We start from the raw sequence: 24,580 nt of genomic DNA on the forward strand, positions 1-24,580 counted from the left end.
CTCCATCCAGAGGTCAGATCCCTCAACCTTCACGCTTGGCTTCTGAAAGGTTGAGGTATAAGGATTGGGACCTCCCTGAAGCCGTGATGGAGGTGTTGCTTTCGGCCCGAAGGCCAGCAACAAAGTCTCTGTACCATTGCCGTTGGCGTAAGTTCTGCGACTGGTGCAGAGTTCAGAATGTGGATCCTTTTGCATGTGACATCCCCATGGTTCTGTCCTTTTTACTTTCTTTGGCCCACAGGGGCTTGCAAGTGGGTACAATTAAAGGTTACCTGACGGCGCTGTCCATCTTTAAGCGCTCGTCTGAAGAGTGTTCTTACTTTAAAATCCCTTTAATTTCGCAGTTTTTGAAAGTGCTCGCTAATGTGTTCCCTCTGTCACCTTTTCTGGTGCCAGGTTGGGATTTGAACCTTGTTCTTAAGTTTCTTATGGGTGCTCCGTTTGAGCCTTTACATTCTTGCCCTTTGAGGCTGTTAACTCTGAAAACTGTGTTTTTAGATGCGGTTACTTCCGCTCGCAGAGTGAGTGAGTTACAGGCACTTTCAGTTAAGCCACCCTTCACTGTATTTCACAAGGACAGGGTTGTCCTTAGAGTTCGTCCTTCTTTTCTTCCGAAGGTAGTGACGGAATTTCATTTGGCCCAGAAGGTTGTTCTTCCAGCATTCTATCCTCCTCCGCATCCTGGTAAGGAAGAGGAGAGGCTCCATAGGCTTGATCCTAGGAGAGCTTTTAAGCTGTTATGTTTCACGCATGTCCCGGGTCAGAGTTGGACGATCAACTCTTTATTGGTTACGCTGGAAAGCTTTTGGGACAGGCTGTGACGAAACAGACTTTGTCTCGCTTTATTATTTTAGCCATCTCGGAGTGTTACCGCTTGGCTGGTAAGGACCCACCGGCTGGCTTGCGGGCCCATTCTACCAGGGGTGTGGCTGCATCTACTGCCCTGCAGAGGGGTGTTCCTATTCGCAACATCTGTGATGCAGCCACCTGGGCTTCAGTACATACATTTGTACATCACTATTCCCTCGATTCCATCCGAGGACAGGATCTGGCCTTTGGCAAGGCGGTCCTTTGCTCTGCTATTTGATTGGCTATTCTAAATTTTGATTCTAAATTCTTTCCCTCCTCCTTGCTCTGGTACTGCTTTGGGAGTCTGTCATAGATATGGAATACGTCGGAGGACCCAATCCCCTCGAAGAACAAGTTACTTTCTTACCTGGTAATGTTCTTTCGATGGGATGGTCCGACGACGTATTCCATATCGCTCCCGCCCTGTCTTCCCCGCTGCAGAATTTCTTTTGCGATTGCAGCTTACGTTCCACAAGGCTTTGTGTCTGGCTGGCAGTTGACTAATGTCACACGTTCTGGGGGAAAAAACTACAACTGAGGCTACGGGCGTCCTGCGTCCTACTTATCACATCGGATGACGTTGGACGAGGTCCTCGACGACGGCGCATCGACGTCATCGACGCAGGACGCAGAAAAAAGTTTCCGAAGCAGCACAGCTGTGGTGATTACCTGTCATAGATATGGAATACATTGTCGGACCATCCCATCGAAAGAACGTTACCAGGTAAGAAAGTAACTTGTTCTTCTCCTTTAAACCAATCGCTGAGCTCTGGGTCATACTGCCCCCAGTCAATGACTGCCCTCTACCTAAGGCCCGCCTGGAGCAGCCATCTTCAGATTTTTACCACATGTTCAAGTTTTGGGAGTCCTCGCGTTTTGCTCTTCAAGCTTTCTGTGTTTTTTCATGCTTTTTCAGTAGGAAAAGTCGGATTGTTCAATCGGGGCCGTGTGCTCCATCATTTATCCATCCGATTAACGGGGACCGGTTTTCGGCATCATTCATCGCCCCTCAAGGGCATACATCGTTGAGTGTTTTCTTCTTGCAAGTTTCCAGAAGTTCATCAGGCATACACTGCGTCGGATCATATCGGAGGAGAAGGACAGAGCTTCCCTCTTCAAGCTCTGCACCAGCAGCGGTTTGCAGAATATTTTCATGGACGATGAGCTTTTCCAGTGCTTGTATAGTCTACACCCGATGCACAAGGAAGAATCCGGCCGCCCAGAGCGGGCTTCTAAGTCCTTTTGAGGGTGCTCCATCCGTGGGGGCCCAAGTCAAGGCCAAGCACTGTGGGTACGCTTCCGCCGTGGTGCTGCGCAAGCAGGTCCCATGATGGTCAGGGCGTGTTAATCATCCCCATCAGCCTTGATCTCCAGCCATCGCTCCAGCTCTTCGTCCAAGAGAAAGTCAGCTACCCCTGAAGCTAAGAGAGAAATTGGAGTGGCCAAGCAGGACAAGGTGTCCACCCTACCAGCACAGGCCCAGGTGATCAGGATCAAGACGTCCTCTTCCATCGAGATGGTTGCTGCCGCCTTCTCCAAGGCGAAAGGGGGGGTGACATGGCCCAGGGTACCCCGGTGGTGGCCAGGGTGTCGCTCCCTCCCAGACAGTAGGCCTCGGCCAGACCTCTGGAGAAGACTCCGGAGAAGAGGTTGGCAGACCTCAGCCCCAGACCGACCCCTCCGGACCAGAAGAAAGGTGGGGGGGGGGGGGCTGGAAGAGCTACAGAGCACAGATATTTAATTGTCCGAGGAGGTAGACGTTTCTGTCCACACCACCCCGGAAGAGATGGGTGACAACAACGTCGAGTCACCGTCCCCCGGAGACGACGAGGTAGGGAGTGGCGACACAGGTGATCCTGTCCCACAGACACCTCCCTGTGATATGTCGCAGGATATTCTCTCGACTCTCCACACACTGGTGTCAAAGATTCTAAAGAGGATGCCAACGGCACCTCCAGCGGCACCCAGCCCACCACCGTCGAAGAGAAGGAGGAGGCACCCTACACCTCCGCTCCAGCCGTCACTGCCCAGAATCCCCCCCACTCCCAGGGAGACGCAGACGGACACAGCTACGCCAGACATCGACAACGACGGTGGACTCTCTCCAAGGGCTTCTCCAGCGGACAAAGTGGGATCTTTCCACCCCATGATTGCCCATGCATCTGCACTTTTTCAGCCCACCCCGGAAGAGAAAGGAAGGTTTCCTGTACCAACGCCAGGAGACGAAGAGGACATCTATTCTGTCGGTACCACTCCTGGACGATATCTGGGATGAGGGACTGGCACTCCTGAAGAACCCTTCCTCGGCCACGGCGAAGAGGGACCGGCTAGAGAAGAAGTATTGAGTGCCAGAGTCAGCGCCCAAATGTCTGCGTTCGCAGCCATAGCAGGACTCTGTGGTCTTGGCTGCGGCAAGGAAGAAGGTGTCAAACCTGGTGTCAACCTCTGTTCCCCCGGATGGCGAGGGGAAGACGTTGGACACCGTGGGTTGGAAGGTCATTTACCCGGCGGCGACGACGGTCAAGGCACTCAATGCCTTAGCGATCCTGGCCAGTTATGACCGGGAGCTATGGTACAAGATGGCTCCCATCCTGGATTTCCTCCCCGAGGACAAGCGGGTAGAAGCAATGGAGATCCTTCAGGAAAGCGAGGTGGCTCGGAACACGCCATCACTGTGGCCATGGACATTGCGGACACGGGGTTCCGCCAGATGGGAAACGGGGTTTGCCTCGGTCGTCGTGGCTCGCTGAAGGCCACCAACCTCAGAAAAGAGCTGCAGACGAAGGTCCTGGACATGCCGTTTGACGGAGACAACCTTTTCAGCAAGACAGTCGACGAATCTCTTCAGGCCATCAAAGCCGACACGGAGACGGCCCGTGCCCTGGGCACTCTGCAACAGCACTGTCTGTCCTTTCGTCCCTGAGGAGGGAAGTCGGGGAGGTCTTTAAAAAGTTTTGGCGGTGGATCGTCCTCTTAATGCCAACCCTCCCATTCCACGACCAAGGAAGCCTACAGGGGTCGTTCCAAGCCTTTCGGAGGTGGCCACCATCATCAAGGCTCCCAGGGCGGTGCGCCGGCCTCCAAGCAGGATTGAACTGGCCAGGACGTCGGGCTCCCTCCCCTGCACCCTGGTGGGAGGCCGGCTGGCGAACTTCATCAGCTTGTGGGAAAACATCTCCACCAATTGATGGATGCTGGATGCTATCGCCCATGGACACACTTTGGAGTTTCAGCGAAAATGTCCGCGAATACCACCGGTGGCCAGGCAGGAACTACACATCCCTCAGCTGCTGCTGGAGGTTCGGGCCATGCTAAGGAAGGGGGTGATGGAGCTGGTTCCGAAGCGACTCCGAGCTCTGGAGTTTACTCGATACGTTCTGCTAAGAAAGAAGACCGGTGACTGGATGCCCATTCTCGACCTACGATGCGTGAACAAGTACATCAATTCCCAGAAATTAAGGATGGTCACGTTGCAGCACATGCTCGGCCAACTGGAAGTGGGAGTCTTTCTGTCATCATTGGATCTAGAGGACACGTACTTCCACGTACCCATTCACGTAAAGCATTGCAAGTTTGCACGCTTCGTCGTATAAGGGAAGAACTACCAGTTCAAGGCTCTTCCCTTCGGACTGAAGTCGGCGCCCAGAGTCTTTATGAAGTGCTTGGCTCCGGTGGTGGCCCATCTACGACTACAGAAAGTTCATGTGTACCTTACCTCGACGACTGGCTCATCCGGGCCATGTCGGAGTACATCGCCGTCGATTACAAGTAGAGGACCGTCCGGCTGATGACGGATCTGGTGTTCTCGGTGAACTATGCAAAATCCTACTTAACGCCATCACAGAATGGTCCAGGCTCAACGTCTAGCGGCTCTGTCGGAGGAGAGAATAGCGGCCATTTTGGGCAAGGTGCAATGGCTGTTAGCACTAAAGATTGTCACATTGAGGACTATCAAGTCGCTGCTCGGCATGATGTCATCATGCATCTACCTGGTCCGGCTCTACAGGTTGCGGAAGCGACAGCTCCAGGAGTTCCTGTCATGAATATTGGGCTTGGGTTAGTGGCCAAACCTCTTTCCCACTTAGCATATGGAGGTAGAGAAGAAAGACAGATTGGGGCAAGATGGGTTGAAGCCTGGCGAGCAAGACATTTACTTCAGGCAACTGCAGGTTCTCACTTTGTCTCATGTACATGTGCAGCAGATATCTGTATTAGAAGTCCCACTTCTTGTTTCTATAACTGGGGCCTTGAGCCTCCATCTCGGACCTGTACGAATGTTCTAGACTCTGAGAGTGGCTGCCTTTTATAAGCCACGTTCAGAAACCAGCCTGTGATTCGTGTGCCTTCTGTAGCCTGAGGCAACACGCTCACCGTGATCAGATCCCAGCGTGTTCGAGTTTACCTTCAAGAGATACTTCAAACTGCATCCTCAGCTCCGCTCCCAGCGATCCAGATCGAGCGCACGTTTCGCGCCAGCATCCCGCTCCTGTAAGAAAGAAAGATTAAAAGACAGTAGTAAGTGCTCTCACGCTTCCGCATCTTACCTGTTCCAATTCACATGCTCCGTACGAACTTGCCAATACTTCACCCGGGCCAGCGATCCAACCTAGAGACCTGCAGGAGCCGGCTTGCCTTTGGTCGCAGCGGTTTCCAACACTTTCCGCTCCAGGCACCCTCTCTTCAGGAACTCCTGAGGGGGCAAAAAGACAATAGGTCAGCAGGAACCTCTATTCACCTCGCGCCCATGTAAGCGCTGCCTCGCTAAAGACTAATCACCCGCTAAAGACTACCAGCAGCAAAAGAACTACCCCGCAGACTCTTGTACCCACAAGCTGCTCCACTGACCCAGTGAGGGAACTGGATCCATAACTTACCCAAAAAGCAGCAACTACCACAGAACTTACCTGTGGATCAGCAGTTAACAGCTCATCTGAACTCATCTGCATAAAAGCCAATTGACAACAGACCAGGACTTACCTGAAAGCAGCAGCAGAACAGCATCCAGAGACCAAGTGAAGTAACTGGTTAGCTGGGCATCCGAGACATAGCGCCCCTGCGTCCGCAGGATGGAGAGCTTGCCAAATTAATCTGAAAGGTCAGTCCCCAAATACCTGAGGGTCACAAGGAAGCAGGGAAGGTCATTGGAGGACTGCATCGCTCCCGCAGAGACACAGGTGAGGGTGAGAGATCCCGGACGACCGTTGGATCTAAGTGTCTGGAAGGTTCACAGACCGGATTGTGCTCGATGAGTTCCGTTGAGCGATAAGGTGGTGGGGCGCGCGCTCCAACATCGCCAGAGACACAGGCCTCCAGAGCCCTCCATACCAGGAGACTGTCACGACGGATGCTTCCCTGTAAGGGTGAGCAGCACACACCGGACGTCTCCATGCCAGAGTATTGTGGCTACCGGAAGAAAGGACACTACACATCAACCTACTGGAACTACGGGCTGTGCTTTGGACCCTCAAGTCATTTCTTCCGTCCCTTAAGGGCAGAGTGATGAGGATCTTCATGAACATTACTACCACAATGTTTTACATCCGGAAGCAGGGGGGCACCAGATCCCCAGCATTCTCCACAGAAGCTCAGGAGTTGTGGCACTTGGCCTTCGCCGAAGGGATGTTCATCATTCCTTTCCATCCGGCGGGAAGAAAAAACACTGTCGCTGACTCTCTCAGAAGGTAGCTGCACTCTTGCCTCCAGTGGGTGCTTCGGCAGGATCAAGCTGACAACCTCTTCCTTAAGTGGGGCAGTCCCCGATCGATCTGTTTGCGATGATGACGGACATCAAGTGCCAGAGGTTTGTCGGGAGGTTTCCCCAGCCGGCGAGCATGGGGGACGCATTCTCCTTCCCTTGGGAAGGCCTGTTCCTGGACGCGTTCCCTCCATTGCTGCTACTACGAGTCATCAGTCAACTAAGATGGTGCTGGTGCAGGATGAGTCTCGTCGCGCCAGCGTGGCCGAGGCAAATCTGGTACCCAGACCTTCTCAGCATGTCCACATCCCCTCCAGTCAAGTTGCCAGTGGTCGCGGATCTTATCGCCAGGGAGGGAGGCGCAATCCTGCACCACCACCCAGGATCGCTGAACCTGAAGGTGAGTTTGGTGGGTACGAGTTGCCTGCAGACTGCAGGGAGGTCCTTGCCAAGGACTGGGCGTCATCGACTCTGAAGTGTTACGGACACAAATGTAAGCATTTCGCGACTTGGTGCCGGTCACAGAAGATTAACCCTCTGAGGGTCACGGCCCCCAGGTCCTTCCGTACTTGTCGTTGGCTAAGTCGGGGCTGGCGTACGCTTCCATCAAGGTGCATCTGAAAGCTATCTCACGCTACACCAGGTCTCTCTTTGGTCACACCGTCTGGTGAAGGAGTTCATCAAAGGATTGTTCCATTCGTTCCCACCGGTAAAGGTGCCTGCCCCGGCGTGGAAACTCAACATGGTGCTGACTACGCTCATGCGGGGGGGGCCCCATTCGAGCTGATGCATCAAGCTCTGCTTAAGTTACTGTCTTCAAAGACGGCTATCCTCGTGCCAATCACTGCCAGGAGAGTAGGTGAGATCCAGGCCTTGTCCTGCAAGCAGCCTTACTTGGCTTTCCACGAGACAAGGGTGGTGCTGCGGATGCACCCCTCCTTCATGCCCAAGGTTCCGTCTGAATTTCATGTCAACGAGCCCTTGGTGTTACCTGTGTTTTTTACAACGCCTTTGTCGCCGGCTGAAAGGACTTTGCACTTGCTGGAGGTGGCTCGGTCGCTGAAGTTTCCCCGCACAAAGAGTTTCCTGAAGACTTCTCAGCTTTTTGTGAACTTTGGTCTTGTGAACCATGGGAAAGCATTGTCCAAGGCTTTCATCTCCAGGTGGCTCTCCGGCTGTATCACTCTTTGTCACCAGTTGGCAAACCAACAGCTGCCTGGCCATCCGAGAGCCCATTTTACCAGAGCGATTGATGCTATGACGGCGTTCCTGTCTGGTGTGCCCCTGCTGGACATCTGCAGGGCTGCTACGTGGAGGTCTACGCACACCTTCATGAAATTCTGCTGCGTCGACACGGATTCCAGGGAGGAGTCCAGGGTCGGCCTAGCAGTGCTACGCAACCTGTTAGCTTGAAGGTGAGCCTGGTGAGGAGGTAAGAGTAATTGCTACTGTTGAGCCTTGCCACCTTCCATGGTTGTGTATGTATGTACTATGTATTCTTTATTCATGAGCATGTGAATCCATGCCACACCCCATGCTGGAGCAGGAACAATTTACTTACCTGTAACTGTTCTCAAGCATGGGTCTGGCATGGATTCACATGCAAACCCTCCCTCCTTCCCCTCTGTGGCTCTTCTTGGTTATACTGCCACTTTATGAGCTACCAAATCTGAAGATGGCTGCCGGAGGGGAGGGGCTTAGTCATTGGCTGGGGGCAGTATGCAGGATTGTGTCTCTTTCTCTGGTGAGAAGATCCGGAACAGCACTATCAGTTCACGAAATGCCTGGTGCCAGTCGTGGCCCATTTATGTCTTCAGGGCATACACGTATACCCATACCTGGACGACTGGCTGGTTTTCACTCGCTCGCGGGAGCTTGACGAAGGAGACGCGGCTGCTTACGGAGCTGTGATTCTCCGTTAACTATCCAAAGTCCTGCTTATGCCATCACAGAACCCGCTGTTCCTAGGTGCCGGACTCAATACAGTGTCATGCCTGGTGTCTCCCTCGGAGGAGAGGATAGCAGCCATTCTGGGGAAAGTGCAGTGGTTGTCGTCGGCGAAGTCATTGCTGGGCATAATGTTGTCCTGCATCTACCTCGTCCGACTCGGCAGGTTGCAGATGCGACCCCTCCAGGAATTCCTGGACGCCCGTTGGATACAGGTGTCTGGAAGCATCACAGACAAGATATCGCTCAAGGACGAGTTCTCTGGGCGATAGAGTGGTGGGGCGTTCGCACCAACATTGCCCAAGGCACGGGATTCCAGAACCCGCCATACCAGGAGACGGTCACCACAGACGCCTACATAGAGAGATGGGGAGTGCACACCGGACGTCTGCACGCCAGAGGCCTGTGCTTGCCAGAGGAGACGGATCTTCATATCAACATCCTGGAGCTGTGGTCAGGGATCTGGGACCTCAAGTCATTCCGCCGTCTCTGAAAGGCAAGGTGGTGAGGATATTCACGGACAACACCACCACCATGTTTTACATCAGGAAGCAGGGAGGCACTCCATCCCCAGCGCTCTCCAAAGAAGCGCAGGTCTTGTGACGATGGGCTGTAGTACAGGCTATGTTCTTCGTCCCTCTTCCCTCTTCACCTGGCGGGGGTCAAGAACACCATTGCATACTCCCTCAGTAGGGAACTGCGCTCCTGCCATGAGTGGGAGCTTCGTCAGGATCAGAAGCACCTGTTGGCTGAGTCGGGCAGGCCCCAGATAGATCTGTTGCGAATGCGCAAACTCCAAGTGGCGGAAGTTTGCCAGCCGGTTCCACCAGCCGAGAAGCGGGGGGACGCTTTTTCCTTCCCGTCGGGAGTACTGTTCCTGTACTCATTCCCCGTTCCCTCTCCTGCTACGAGTCATCAACACACTCAGATGGTGTCCGAGCAAGATGATACTCATCGCACCTGCGTGGCTGAGGCAGATTTGGTATCTGACCTTCTCAATCTATCAGTGTTGCCGTCAAGCTGCTGGTGGTTCGGGATCTTCTCACCAGAGAACGAGGCACAATCCTGCATCACGACCCAGGATCGCTGAACCTGATGGCTTGGCTCCTGCAGCCCTAGAGTTTGGATTTGAGTTGCCTGTGGACTGCAGAAAGGTCCTTGCCAAGGCCAGGGCGTCGTCGACTCTGAAGTGCTACAGTCACAAGTGGAAGCGGTTTGCTATGTGATGCCGGTTGCTGAACATTACCCCACGGAGGGTCACAGCCCCACAGATTCTTCCATACTTGCTGTTCTTGTCCATGGCCGGACTGGCACATGCCTCTTTCAAGGTGCATCTAGCGGCTATCTGCCGCTACACCAGGTCTCCAGCACGATCTTCATTTTGGTCTCACTGACTCGTCAAGTACCTCAAAGACATTTTTCAAACTTTTACACAAAGGTGAAGACTCCTGCCCCGGCGTGGGAACTCAATGGGGTACTGACGAGGCTCATGGGGGGGCCCCTACGAGCCTATGCATCAGGCCCCTCTCAAGTTTCTCTCGTGGAAGACAGCTTTTCTGTTGGCCATCGCCTCTGCCAGGAGGGTAGCTGAGATCCAGGACCTATCCTGCAAGCAGCCATACCTGATTTTCCACGATTGGGTGGTGCTGCGGATGCACTACTCTTTTATGCTGAAGTTTCTGTTGGAATTCCACCTGAACATGCCTTTGGTGTTACCTGTCTTTCCCCCCCCCCCCCCCGAAGCCTTTGTCACCAGCTGAAAGGGCTTTGCACTCGCTGGATGTTGATTGTGCCCTCACATTCTACGTGTCATGCACGAAGAGTGTTCGGAAGACTTAGCAACTGTTTGTGAACTTTGGTCCTGTGAACTATGGGAAGGCCTTGTCCAAGGCTTCCAATTCAAGGTGGCTGTCCGGCTGCATCATGCACGGTCATCGGTTGGCGAATGACTGCTGCCCGGCCGTCCGAGAGCCCACTGCATCAGAGTCCAGAGTCAGCCAAGCAGTGCTATGCAACCTGCTTTCATGAGGTGAGTCTGTTCCAGAGGTAAGGGTTATTTGCTTCTGTTGAACCTTGCCACCTCCCGTGGTTGTGTAATGTTGTACTGCTATGTATTCGTTATTCATGAGCATGTGAATCCATGCAGACATGCTATTGTTCTCCAGCATGGGTCTGGCATGGATTCATATGTGAACCCTCCCTCCGTTCCCTCTGCAGCTGTTCTTGGTCATGCTGCCACTTTACGACCTTACCAAATCTGAAGATGGCTGCCAGAGGAGGGTCTTAGGGAGAGGACTGTCATTGGATGGGGGCAGTATGACCCAGAGGACAGTGATTGCTTTAAAGGAGAAATACAGTTTTTAAGTGAAAGTGAAACTGTTTTCCTTTTACCAAGGATTCCCAGCCTGACGACGTGGAATATTCATGAGCATGTGAATCCATGACAGACCCATGCTGGAGAACAATATTTACAGGTAAGTAACTTGTTCCTTTCCTAACTTCCTGCTTAAAAAACTGAACCTACCTAACTGACCCTAACTAAAAAAAAGAATTCCAAGCTCTATGTCCTACTGACCTTCACTTCTATGCCTTTGCACAAGTGCTTGACTAATGAGTGAGGAGCAGTGGAGTTAATTGTGTGACAAATTCAGGGAGGTGAGCCTGCTACGCAAAACACTCTTTAGGGGACAGGGCAAGAGGATCTTACTGTGGGTGACCCCGCATTATGGGACCAGGAATCCCCAGGTGAAACATTTGTAACTTCTCCCTTAACACCAGAGTTCCAATTGTTTGTAGGATAAATGGAGGCGGAACACATTAAGAATATACAGGGGCCTTTAACTTTAAAGGGTGCTTGGTTTGGTTTGGCTGCTGATTCCACCTTGATGCCAGAAACATGGAACTAACGGTGTTACATCTCTTGTCGTAGAGAGGAATGTAAAAGGGGCAAGACAATTACCTGTGAAAGAGGAGCCAGCTGTCGTGAGAGCCAGCCTTTGCAAGGCTGCGCACAGCGGAAACCTAAGCTGTAGCACTGAGGCAATCTATCATGGAGGTCGGACCACGTCGAATATGTGGTGAGTAGAGTGATCACGGAGCCCGCAGAACGCTGCCAAGTCCAAGGGGGCAGAGAAGACAGGCACTCAGGTCTCTGGTAGAGAGAGACCGAGCCGCTGCAGATGCAGTGTACCGGCGTGAACAAACCAAATGCATAGGACAAAGAACCGCTTCAAGGGAACTGACAACTCGGGAAGCGCAGGTCCGCAGCTACAGAGCGCCATCCCCACAGATGAAGAACGCAGCAGAAATTAATGTACATTGTTAACACAGAAGAGAGGGAGGAGGGCAATAGAACTCAGAGGGCACTCCAAAAGGGGGTGAGGGCAATATACGAGGATGTACCAAAGACCTAAGAGAAATAGAAATATCCTGGAGGGGTGAACCTGAAGTCAAGACTCAATCAGGGCATAAGAGCCACCAGGGGTCCTAAAGGACTATAGAGCCCAGTCTGGGACGAGAACCCAAACCTCTCTCTGAGTTTGAGAAACCATGTTAAGCCAAAACTGCCATAGTCAGAAGGTCCATGCTCGTCCAACAAATTTCAAAAGAATTGAAATACGCTGGAGGGATGAGCAGGCGAAGCAGCTTACACAATTTAGGGATTTACAGATTCAAGTGGTGCATTTAAAGAACAAACTTTCTAACTTTAACAAGTCTTCGGTGAGGGGATCAGGAGTCTCCTTTTTTGCATAGAAAGTCAAGGGACTTATTTGAACTGCTCAAGCAGGCCAAGGCCTGAAGTACCAAGAGGGGAAATTGACACTTGGGAGGGGGGTCAAGCAATAACCAGCATAAGCCAACAAAGGGGCAGGGGGGCGGGGGCAGTAAGAAGTCAATTCTCCAGGATAAGTTCTGTTTTCCTTATTGTTGGTGGTACGGTCAGTCGGTAGGATAGAATAGCTTTGGCCAGAGGACACCGTTTATTTGGATAAGACATATTGTAGAGAACCCTTTTATTCCTTTTCTAGACTATGTAACCTTCATGTAGAAATAGGGATAGAAAAATCAACGCTTCTTGTCCGTCATCTATGTATGACTTACCACAATTACTGGATAACTTTCTTGTGGACTGACCATGTACTACGAGAAGTTGATCTCTCCCTCTTTTCGTACCAATTTACAGGATTTCCTGCTTTCTCTGCCTCTGACCTAGCTCTTACAGAAAAAATTGGTTGCATTGTACTCTGTACAAATTCCTTGTCCTGAGACACTATTGGCCCACAGGTCTCTCTAGAGTACAAAGCTTTAACATGCCAAAGGCTATTCTCCTTCCTAGAGACACTACTCCGACTGGGTAAATTTCGCTGTAATAAACCTCGAATTCAAAAATGGAGAACAATAGATTTTTTTTTATTTCTTTCAAAAAAGTGTTCTTGTAGGCTCTGTTCTTATAGCGATAATATGACTAGATACCGTTGAGTGGGCAGGGGAGGGGGTTTGGAGGATGGAGCAGAAAGGGTACAGGGGGTGCCCCTCTGTAAATATTTGAATACATTTAATACATATTGTTTATTAATAGTCATGTTATGCTGGAAAAGCCCACTAAATGGCACAGCATGGCAGAACTCATGTTTTAAGATGAGCACTAAAATGAAACAATTTGGTATTAAGAGGCTGCTGGTGAATGAAAGTCAGGGTTAAGGTCGGTGAAAAACCATATACGTTATTTTTTGGACCGAAATTAAATATTTGTTTTTTAATACAAAAAGCTGTTTTTGCAGCATTTGAAATATCTGTAACCCTCCAACTGAAGAGTAGAGTGCCTCTGATGAGGAGACTTGCTAAAAACCCAGTCACTGAAGCAATGTTTTAACTCTAGCGCAGGGTTTTTCTGTGGGCCCTCTTTCTGGCTCTAGACTCATGTGGATTTTCAGTACAACTCTCCACCTAGCCTTTGGCGAATTGCTGGCGAAGGCAGAGGCAAGCCCCAGGTTTGTTGCTACTCAGAGTTGTCATTGAAAGGCAGTTACAACCACATAGTGCGTGGCCTTTAGTACTCGCCCTCCAGCTTCCCCACTCCATCATCCCCCTTGTTGGCTGTTGTCATTTTGGTTTGGCACTGTAGTGCCCAGGCCAAAGAAAGTATATAGGACAGATGGGGAAATAAAGAAAATAACTAACACACAATTTAAGACTAAAAGACGCTAAGAAACATTCCCCTGATACACTCCAATATCCCCATTTACGGCTCCTTCAGTAACAGGAAGTCCTGACATTTGATTCACAGCCAGCAATATATCTCTTAATCTGTTTCCTAAATGCACTGTGGTCCGAGTGTCTGATAAGGGAACTACTGAATTATTTCCACAACCTGGTCATCACCACTTAATACGCTATGGGCCTGATTCACGGAAGCCTTTTATAATGGCGCAATCCCATTGAAAAGTGTTCTGTGAATCAGGCCCTTTGTCTCTTGTTTTCTTAGTTTCATGGTTTTAGGCATCATAAAACGCAATGCTCCCACTGAGGGTAGAGTTCGTCCAGTACCATTATTTTTGTTATTCATTATCCCCCCACCATGTACATTCTGTGCATAATAATAGGCTTCCTAGATGTATAGTGCCCTAATACATCAGCATGTGACGCAACAGAGGGGAATGAGTTCAACACACATAGCAAGGTTATATGTTGAACAAGTTAGGGTGCATGCACAAACGGAAGAAAAAATATAGAAGCAAATATAGCTGATATGGTAGATGTATGTCAGAAAAAACAAGATAAGATGTATTCACCAAGATTTTAGTTTTATTTTTTTTTATTTACATTTTGCAAATTGGATGAACACTTCAAATATAAGATCAACAACAATGAAGCAAATAAGTACCCAAAATTCCAGCATCAAAAGTATGTACAAACACAGTATACATATATACAATTACAAAATCCCCAATCCACAAAAATGAAGAAACAAAACCTAATAAGAGACTAGTACAAATCCAAAAACTTCCCCCAGATTTTTTCATAAGTATGCATTTTCCTGTTCCTCCTGTAAATTGTCTTTTCCATATCTGCAAGTTTATTCATTTCATCAACAATCAACAGAGCAATTTTGGATTTCCAACCACGTAGGATCAATCTCTTGCCAGCTATAGAACCTCTAAAAAGCCACTTCTTCTGTGAAATAGTCAGGGCACCCAACAGTTCTTCCCCGCCTAGGATCATTGTTTTAAAATCTAAATTGATGTTCTCACCAAGCACGCTCACACAAATCTCACATATTTCCATCCAAAAATCACAAACTCTCGTACTGTTCCATAACATATGTTCTAGGGTACCCACCTGATGCACACATGCCCAACATTCATCAGAATCCGAAATGCCTTGCTTCTTCAAACATTCCGGGCTACAGTAGACCCTATTTAAAATCTTACTCTGCTTGCATTGCTCCCCAAGATTAAGTGAGCAAAGCAACACCTTTTCGCACATACTCTGCCAGGCTTATGAGTCATTATTGCAATCCAATCTTCTACTCCATTCCTACCATAAATTGCTGTTTTCCTTGTAGTTTGCAACAATCCGCTTGTAGATTCTTCTGGCCAGTCCCCCTTCTCCCTGTTTAGGTTTAACTACAAAGAGATGCAAGTCCAAGTCACTAGCCCAATCAACCTCCCCAACAGCTTTTTTTAAACGCATATAATCCGTGATCGAAAAACCTGGGATGTTCCATTTCATCTTAATCTCATCAGCTGAAAGCCTGCTTTCGTCACTTCCAAGACCACCAATCAATTTCACCCCACTAAGAAATAACTCAGGCCAGAATAGTGTCTTTCCGTTTTCTTTAATCATTGGATTAAACCAAATGGAGGCATGCAGCGATTTCAGAGCATTCACTCACAGTAGAACAAACAGGTTTTTCCAAGCTTCCCATAAAAATTCTGTGGTAGGCAATTTCACACACCCAGAATTCGTCTTTGTAGACAGGAGCGGTCTCGGGCTGAGAGGACCAGAAAAACCTGCCTCTGCAATAGTCCAATCATCAGGGTCATTGTTGAGAAATGGGACAAATGACTGGGCCGAAAACACCAAATGATATGAGCGGAAATTAGGGACCCCAAGCCCACCTCTATCTTCAGTCATTGGAGTTTCCAAAGTTTGAGCCTGGGAGGCTTGCATTCCCAAATAAAGTTCTGCATTAATCTCTCCACTTCTTTCCAATAGTGCGGACGGATCTTCAGAGGCAACATGCCAAGAACATAATTCACTTTTGGGGCCGAGGTCATCTTAAGAGCGTTGACCTTTCCCCATAGTGATAGGTTTAAAAATGTCCATCTCTCTAAATCCATTTTGAAGTCCCTACAAACTTCCCTTAAGTCCTCATCAACCATGTCATCCACCAAAGGTGTCAACCAGATACCCAAATAGCGCAATCTCTTCTCAAACCATCTGAAACCCATGGACGTGACCAAAGACTTATCACACCAATAAATTAAAGACATAATCTCAGATTTTAGCCAATTTATTTTGTATCCTGAGACTTCGTTAAATTTTGTTAGAAGTTGCATCAAAATGGGCAGGGATTTTCCTAAATCTTGCAGGACTAGCAACAGATCATCAGCGTAAAACCACACCTTTTGCTCAACTCCCCAACAACTCACTCTACTCAATCCAGGTTTGCACCTGAGCGCAATAGTCAACGGCTCTATCGCAATAACGAATAAGAGTGGTGAAAGAGGACAACCTTGCCTTGTACCCCTCTCTAATTCGAAGGATTCCAATCTTAAACCGTTTGTTTTGACATCCGCCGTCGGATTTGCATACAATAATGCGATCCAAGATGTAAAATTCTCGCCCATATTCATCTTGCGCAGAACAGAGTATAAGTATTCCTAATTTACGCAGTCGAAAGCCTTTTCGGTGTCAAGAGAAAGGACCGCAATATCATCATCAGATTAGAAGGTCTGATAAACTGTTTGAAGCAACCTGCGAATATTGCTCGAGGTCTGTCTGTTTTTATAAATCGGACGGATTATCATGGATCAGTGATGGAAGTAATTTTTCAAGTCTCAAGGCCAAGACCTTGGACAAAACTTTGCTCTCTGTGTTAATTAAGCTGATGGGGCGGTAGCTTGCAGGTAGGTTGCCATCTTTCCCTTTTTTTAAAAAAATATTGAGATTGTAGCATGGTTAATACTTTTAGGAAGTTACCCATCCCTCTGCGAAGCTACAAACATATCCTTAAGTAATTCAAGGGCAGATTCTGGTAATATTCTATAAAATTCAATAGGGAAGCCATCCGGACCCGGGGACCTGCCAATGTTCAATTTCTGAATCGCGTTTTTCACATCATCAGCCGTTAGTTCCTTTTCAAGGAATAAATGATCCGTATCAGAAATCTTGGGAATTTCCAGGTTCCAGAAGTCTTTTCCCGCACCAGATATGTCTGATTCATTGCAGTATAAATCCATATAATACTTTGTAAAAAATGCCATTAACCCTGTTTTGGATCAAATGTGACCAAACCATTAGGATCCAAAATCGAAGTGATTGCCACATCAGAGTTCCTTTTCCTCAATCTATACGCTAACCACCTGTCACATTTCTCACCCCTTTCAAAATAGGTGCACCGTGAGTAATATAGATTACACTCTGCCCTCTTACAGAGGATAGTATTAATTTCATTTCTTTTTTCAGCCCTCGTAATTCCTTCAATTTTACATTGTCTGTTTGGTCCAGCATCAACTCTCTAGAGAGATCTTGTTTTTTAAAATCTAGCTCCAGTCTGGTCCTCTCATACTTTTTTCGTTTTCACGCTGGATAAGCCCAGTAAAACCCCTCGCATGGTGCATTTAAATTCCACCCAAATTGTCTGTGAACTTAATTCATCTGAGCGTTTCTCTTCCACAAAGTGATTAGCTTCAGAAACAATTTTATCCAGAGTTTCGTCATACAAAATGGATATATTCATTTGCCAAGTAAATTACTTATACAGATCAAATTTCAGTTTCAGGTGCATAGTGAACGGTGCATGATCAGCTAACAAAATATTACCAATGCTGTATGAAAGATAGTTCTCCATCATTGTCCCGCCAGTGAGCAGTATATCCAGCCTGGAATAGGTTTCATATACGCCTCAAAAGAAGCTGTCTTCTCTCACACCAGGGTGTTCAATTTTCCAATTATCTTTCAAATTGTGCTCTTCAAGGATAGCCTGGAGAGATAAGCGATGATTATCAATTCTCCTATCCCGGTCATACCTACTCCTATCTAAAGTGGGGTCCAGGACTGTATTAAAACCACCCCCCAGTAGAATGTTTGGAGAGTTTAAAACCTTAATCACTTGAGAGACGCGTCTGAAAAAGGAGCCATCATCAACCGTTTGGGCATAGATATTGCATAGAATCATAATCTCCCCTTGAATTTCCACCTATAAGTGAAGCTATCCTCACGTCTTTGTCTGAACATTCTTTCAGGACCTTCAGAGGGGCTTTTTTACGAATAAGGATTGCAACCCCCTGAGATCTTGATGTAATAGAAGACCCAAAAGCATATCCAATCCATTCCTTTTCTAAACCTTTGATCTCTTCACTCAATATATGGGTCTCTTGCAGAAAGCATAAGTCTGCCTTCATGTCATCCAAACAATTAAAACATTTTTAATTTCTTATTTCGATTGTTCATTCCGTTCACATTCCAGGACACCACGCATAAATCACATCCAGATTTCCCAATCAAACTCCTCGCCATTCTCACACTGTCACAATAATACACTAGTCTCAGAAACAAACCGACTGTATAAAAAACCCACCCTCTTAAGAAAAGGTTGGAGCCTACAAGCACTTTTAACCTTACAAAAGGAATAAACATCCAACAAGACCATGTGTTAGGCACCCCTCCCAATCCCTAAGAACTCAGAATCCGAAAGTGTTCCCTAGAAAAACTCTGAGCTAGTTCCTCACTATAGCACAATTCCCAGCCCAAAACAATAAATTCAAAATAACAATGTTTCCACAATGGCCAAGCAGCGCCCAAACAAACAGACCGCTAACGAAAACCACCTCTTGCAGATGTATTCCACACCCGTGTATATTCAAGTGCTTTACTAGCATTCATACAATGAAATGTCAATATAAAGAACAAAGTATACAGATTTCGAAAGAAGCAAAAAATGTATACCACCCCATTATCTGAGCAATCATCTCACACTGGACCATAGAGACCATCTAAGTAAAAGCCCAGACAGTGCCATTCTTACCTACAGAATCTGACAAAAGTCCCATAATAGAAAAACCTTGCCACGTATGGGAATAGACATCAAAATACAGTGAGAAGTAAAAGAAAAGGAAAACAGGCAGACACATTTGTCACTCTCATTCAAATCGCCATGGCAGTCCCCACCAATCAGCAAAAGATTGGAGGAAAATAATATATACACATATATACCAAATCAAACAGAACCCAAACCACGCACTCCAACTCAAACTTACGATCCAATTTACTATCTGTCTAGTGTATCTGGGTACGTCCTAGTATCAAAACAATATATTCCAACATCCAAGAGACCAAACGGGCAACCCAAATTGGGCCTCTGCCTGCAATCCCCCATGTTTGAATATGAAGCAACATAAAACCTCATTTGTATCCTGGTATCCATTATACACCGTGATAATAGAAATAAAACCGGGATCAAGGAATATCCAACCGAACATTCACAAATGATGGGAGGCAATAATATATGGCATAACCTGTAAATCAATTGTCTTTCCATAACATCAAGTAGAATAAATAAAAGTGAAAAAGGTCCAGTTAAAGTGAGACATTGCACAAATCACAAATCATATATAGCATAAGCTCCAAATGGTGAGTTGTGGTAATGATAAATAAAGGGTCAATAGAAAAGGCTATTTGCACATCGTGTAGGCATGGCAAGCCATCAGTGTCCTTTGAGTTAAGCAAATTCAAATGAGGGTCCAAGATTTGATGCATTCACAACGGGTAGGAAATATATTTCGAGGGGATTGGGTCCTCCGACGTATTCCATATCTATGACGGGTAATGTCCACAGCTGTGCTGCTTCGGAAAATCTTTGGCGTCTGCGTCCTGTGTCGATGACGTCGATGCGCCGTCCCCGAGGACCTCCTCCGACGGCCGACGTCACCCGATGTGGTAAGTAGGACGCACAACGCCCATAGCCTCAGTTCCGTTTTTTCCGCGAACGTGTTCGCTTCGTGAATCTCGGTACGCCTCGACTCGTTGGAGTTTGCTGTTTTCAATTCTCGGTTCGTTGAACCTGTTCGGTTTGTTGTGAAGACCTGTTCGTGGCGATGTCTTCTTCGTCTTCAACCCCGCGTCCAGGCTTCAAGAAATGCGGGGACTGTGGGTCCAAGAGGCCGGTCACGGACTCTCACGACGCCTGCCTCTGGTGCCTCGTGGAGGTCCACGATACGGACGACTGTGTCGACTGCCAGTCACTCACGGCAAAGGCCTTGCGGGGGAACGCAAGAAGAAGCTGTCGGTAGGCCGGGTGTCTAAGCCCCGGAAGTCGAGGTCTGCGGGGCTTTCGACGGATGACTCGAGGGGCGACTCTCTGCGTCATCTCCTTCCAGGAGTCGGTCTCACCACTCCTCCGCCTCTTCGAGGCATTCCCAGAAGCGCCGGCATAGGTCGCCTTCCCCGTCCTCTTCCGAGGACTCCGCCCGTCGGCAGGTCGCTTATCCCTCCATGCAAGCAACACCGGAGGAATGGGCTTCCTTCCGGAAGCAGATGCTAGCGATTATTGAATCGCAGGGCACCGGTCCGTCCGCGCCTCTGAGTGGGGTCAGTCGGCACCGGTCGAGAGACACCGCTCGTATGCCTTCGGGCTCAGGCGGTCGGCACGGCTCGCGGGAGAGGTCCCGCTCGGACAAGGGTAGCCGTTCTCGCCATGCCCGTTCCAGGTCCCGGTCCTCGACGTGCTCGAGACCGCGTGATCCTGTGCCGTCTTCGAAGAAGACGTCGACGCCTTTGGCGCCGAGGTCGTCGACGGTTTCTCTCGAGGCTCCGCCTTTGAGGGGGTCGTCGACGCCGTCGGCGCCTAGGTCATCGAGAGACACGCTCGGAGCTCCGGCTTCGAGGCATGTGTCGACGCCGCCGATGCTGGCGGCGCTGCAGCTGACGCCGATTCGCTCAACGCCTTTTCTATCGACGCCGGCGCCGACTCGTTCGGTGCCCTCAACGCCTTTTGAGGCAGTGGTGTCGGAGGGGCCCCGTGGCACGGGGTTTGCCCCTAGAAAGGCTCTGGCTAAGGTCAGGCACTGCTTTGGTCCTCAGAGGTCTTCCTCTCCCCGCCTGGAGTACATTTCTGAGGGTGATGAAGGCTCTGATGGCGGCTTGGTTCTGGTTACGGATCCCGATGAACTTATCTCGAGCCATAGCCAGTTTGATGACCTGCGGCAGTCGCTGCATGATGCCAGTGGACTGGACACCTCTCCGGAGGTGGAGTTTTGTAGGCCGGAGCCTGGCACTCATGCCGATTCTTCATATCGACGCCTTATGTCTCGGGTCACCGAGTACTTGGGTTGGTCAGCTCCCCCAGGGGAGTTCGTTCTGGATGATCTCACGGACATCCTTGATCTCGGTCCACCCACTGACCCGGTTTTGCCTTTTCATATGGCTCTGCAGAGAAGGGTGGCGGCGGCTTGGACTGCTCCGCAGAGTCTCCCGGCAGTGGGCAAGTCTTTGTCGTGAAAATACCGTCCAGCCAGTAGCGACCCCTGCTACTTGTCTAGGCACCCCACTCCGGAGAGTTTGGTGGTGCAGGCGGCTACGGCCCCGGCAAAGCAGGCGTCGTATCCTACCATCCCTCCGGATAGGGACGACAAACGTTTTGACGGCTGGGCGAAGAAAGTGTTTTCTTCGGGGGGGTATGGCGCTTCAGGCGGCCAACTCCATATGTGCCTTGTCTCGTTTCACACACACTCTGTGGAACTGCGTTGCGTTAGCGACTGAACATATTCCCGAAGGGGACGAACGGGATGGTTTCCTTGCTATGGTCCAGGATGGTAAGGATGCCATGTGTGAGGCCGTTCAGTCGGGTTTGGACTTGGCCGATTGTGTCAGCCGGTCCATGGCGGCGAGCACCGTAATGCGCAGGTTTGCGTGGTTGCGGAAGTCTGGGTTCGCTCCTGATGTGCAGTCCCGGCTCCTCAACATGCCCTTTGACGGTGAACACCTTTTTGGCAGCAAGGCTGACGAGAGCCTTGAGAGGTTGCAGACCTCCAAAGCTGCAGCGAAGTTGTTGGGCGCTGCAGTTCGCCAACCTCTGCCTTTTCGTCCTAGGGGACAGCAATGGAGGGGAGGTTCCTTTCGCTATTACTCGTCCTTCAGTAAAGCGAGGGGAGCTAGCAGTCAAAGAGGCCATCGTAAGAGTGCCAGAGCTCGATCTCTCACGAGTGGGAGCTGGCTCAGGAGATTCTCCTGGAGATCTTCGCCCTTTGGGGGACCCCTCAAGTGGATCTCTTCGCCTCCAGTGTCAACCGGAAGTGCGAAAGGTTTTGCTCGCGGGAATTTCCTCCAAAAGGAGCCTTAGGAGACGCGTTCGTGGTGGAGTGGTCATTCCCACTGCTGTACGCGTTTCCTCCAGTCTCCGTCATTCTGCAAGTGCTGCGGAGGTTCGGTTCCCAGATGATCCTCATTGCTCCGGCGTGGGCCCGGAGGACGTGGTACCCGGACCTTCTCGACTTGTCCACCTACCCTCCACGTTGTCTTCCCTACTGAGACGAACTGCTCTCACGGGAGGGGGGTCAGGTTCTCCATCCAGAGGGCAGATCCCTCAATCTTCACGCTTGGCTTCTGAAAGGTTGAGGTATAAGGATTGGGACCTCCCTGAAGATGTAATGGAGGTGTTGCTCTTGGCCAGGCGGCTGGCAACTAAGTCTCTGTACCGTTGCCATTGGAGAAAGTTCTGCGACTGGTGCACAGTTCAGAATGTGGATCCTTTTGAATGTGACATTCCCGTGGTTCTGTCTTTTTTGCTTTCTTTGGCCCACAGGTGCTTGCAAGTGGGGACTATTAAAGGTTACCTGGCGGCGCTGCCATATTTAAGCGCTCGTCTGAAGTGTTCCTATTTTAAAATTCCTTTAATTTCGCAGTTTTTGAAAGTGCTCGCTAATGTGTTCCCTCTGTCACCTTTTCTGGTGCCAGGTTGCGATTTGAACCTTGTTCTTAAGTTTCTTATGGGTGCTCCGTTTGAGCCTTTACATTCTTGCCCTTTGAGGCTGTTAACTCTGAAAACTGTGTTTTTGGTTGCGGTTACTTCCGCTTGCAGAGTGAGTGAGTTACAGGCACTTTCAGTTAAGCCACCCTTCACTGTGTTTCATAAGGACAGGGTTGTCCTTACAGTTCATCCTTCTTTTCTTCCGAAGGTGGTTTCGGAATTTCATTTGAGCCAGACGGTTGTTCTTCCGGCGTTCTATCCTCCTCCACATCCTGGTAAGGAAGAGGAGAGGCTCCATAGGCTTGATCCTAGGAGAGCGTGGAGCTTTTATATTTCGCGCATGTCCCGGGTCAGAGTGGACGATCAACTTTTTATTGGTTACGCTGGAAAGCGTTTGGGACAAGCTGTGACGATACAGACTTTGTCTCGTTGGATTATTTTAGCTATCTCCGAGTGTTACCGCTTGGCAGGTGAGGATCCTCCGGCTGGCTTGCGGGCCCATTCTACCAGGGGAGTGGCTGCGTCTACTGCTCTGCAGAGGGGAGTTCCTATTTGTCACATCTGTGATGCAGCCACCTGGGCTTCAGTACATACTTTTGTACGTCACTACTCCCTCGATTCCATCAGAGGGCAAGATCTGGCCTTTGGCAAGGCAGCTCCCTATTCCGCAATTTGATTGGGTATGTTAAATTTGTATTCTAAATTCTTTCCCACCTCCTTGTTTGGTACTGCTCTGGGAGTCTGTCATAGATATGGAATACGTCGGCGGACCCAATCCCCTCGAAGAACAAGTTACTTACCTGGTAACGTTCTTTCGATGGGATGGTCCGGTGACTTATTCCATATCGCTCCCTCCCTGCCTTCCCCGCTGCAGAATTTCTTTTGCGATTGCAGCTTGTGTTCCGCAAGGCCTTGTGTGTCTGACTGGCGGAAAACTGGTGGCACACGTTCTGGGAACAAAACTATAACTGAGGCTATGGGCGTCGGGCGTCCTACTTATCACATCGGGTGACGTCAGCCGTCGGAGGAGGTCCTCGGGGACGGCGCATCGATGTCATCGACGCAGGACGCCAAAGATTTTCCGAAGCAGCACAGCTGTGGACATTACATGTCATAGATATGGAATACGTTGTCGGACCATCCCATCGAAAGAACGTTACCAGGTAAGAAAGTAACTTGTTCATCTCGCCTACAATGCAATGTACAATAAAGTTGGTTTTGCCAACAAACCATCCTCAAAGCAGCCTTTATAGCATGCTCTTAGCTTGCGGTGAAGAGGGGGATAAATATGAAGATCTTTGCACAATGCACACGTGTTCTGGTGTAGGTTACCATAGTATTTCCAGTAGCAGAACCCCACCACCCACTAAGCACCAAACAGAAAGATCAGATAGACTAACTCGGGTAACGTACTAACAAAATGTACCTGGAAAAATGTGAAAGGAATCATTCTGCAGTGCTATTGATCCGCCGTAAGAGGTAGACAGATCACTTTATTTTTTCAGGAACCCCCACAAAGCTTTCTACTTTAAACAAGATGTGAGTTGCTAACGAGTATCATTCACTGCAGTTACCAGGTTACATTGGACTGGGGACCCGCCACAGTACTGGGTACTCTCTGGGCCCATAACCCGAATTCTGTTCTTCCAGTTTAACTACCCTGCTGTTGTTGCTTATGAACCAAACTCTACCCTATTACACCTCTGTCTCACCTAACTGGATCTAATAACATATTGGGGCCTGAAGGTGACACATTGGACCTACATAAAAATAATATCAACACCTAAACCTCAGTATTTCCTCATAACGAGGTTGTGTGAGAGAGAGTACCTTAAAACATGTTATGTGATCGGTCTCCTGACTTAGGCAACTATTTTTTATTCTAGCAGGGATGCTAA

At 49.2% G+C, this 24,580-nt stretch overlaps 1 protein-coding gene across 5 annotated transcripts in view; it reads left to right on the top strand.

Moving 5' to 3' along the window:
* The window catches only part of WDTC1 (WD and tetratricopeptide repeats 1), a 1,302,054-nt gene that overhangs the window by 564,470 nt on the left and 713,004 nt on the right, over window positions 1-24,580 (top strand). The gene's annotated exons all lie outside the window — the stretch shown is intronic.

The sequence above is a fragment of the Ambystoma mexicanum genome, chromosome 11 (assembly GCF_040938575.1).
Source record: "Ambystoma mexicanum isolate Mex_15411 chromosome 11, UKY_AmexF1_1, whole genome shotgun sequence".
Taxonomy (NCBI): Eukaryota; Metazoa; Chordata; class Amphibia; order Caudata; family Ambystomatidae; genus Ambystoma; species Ambystoma mexicanum.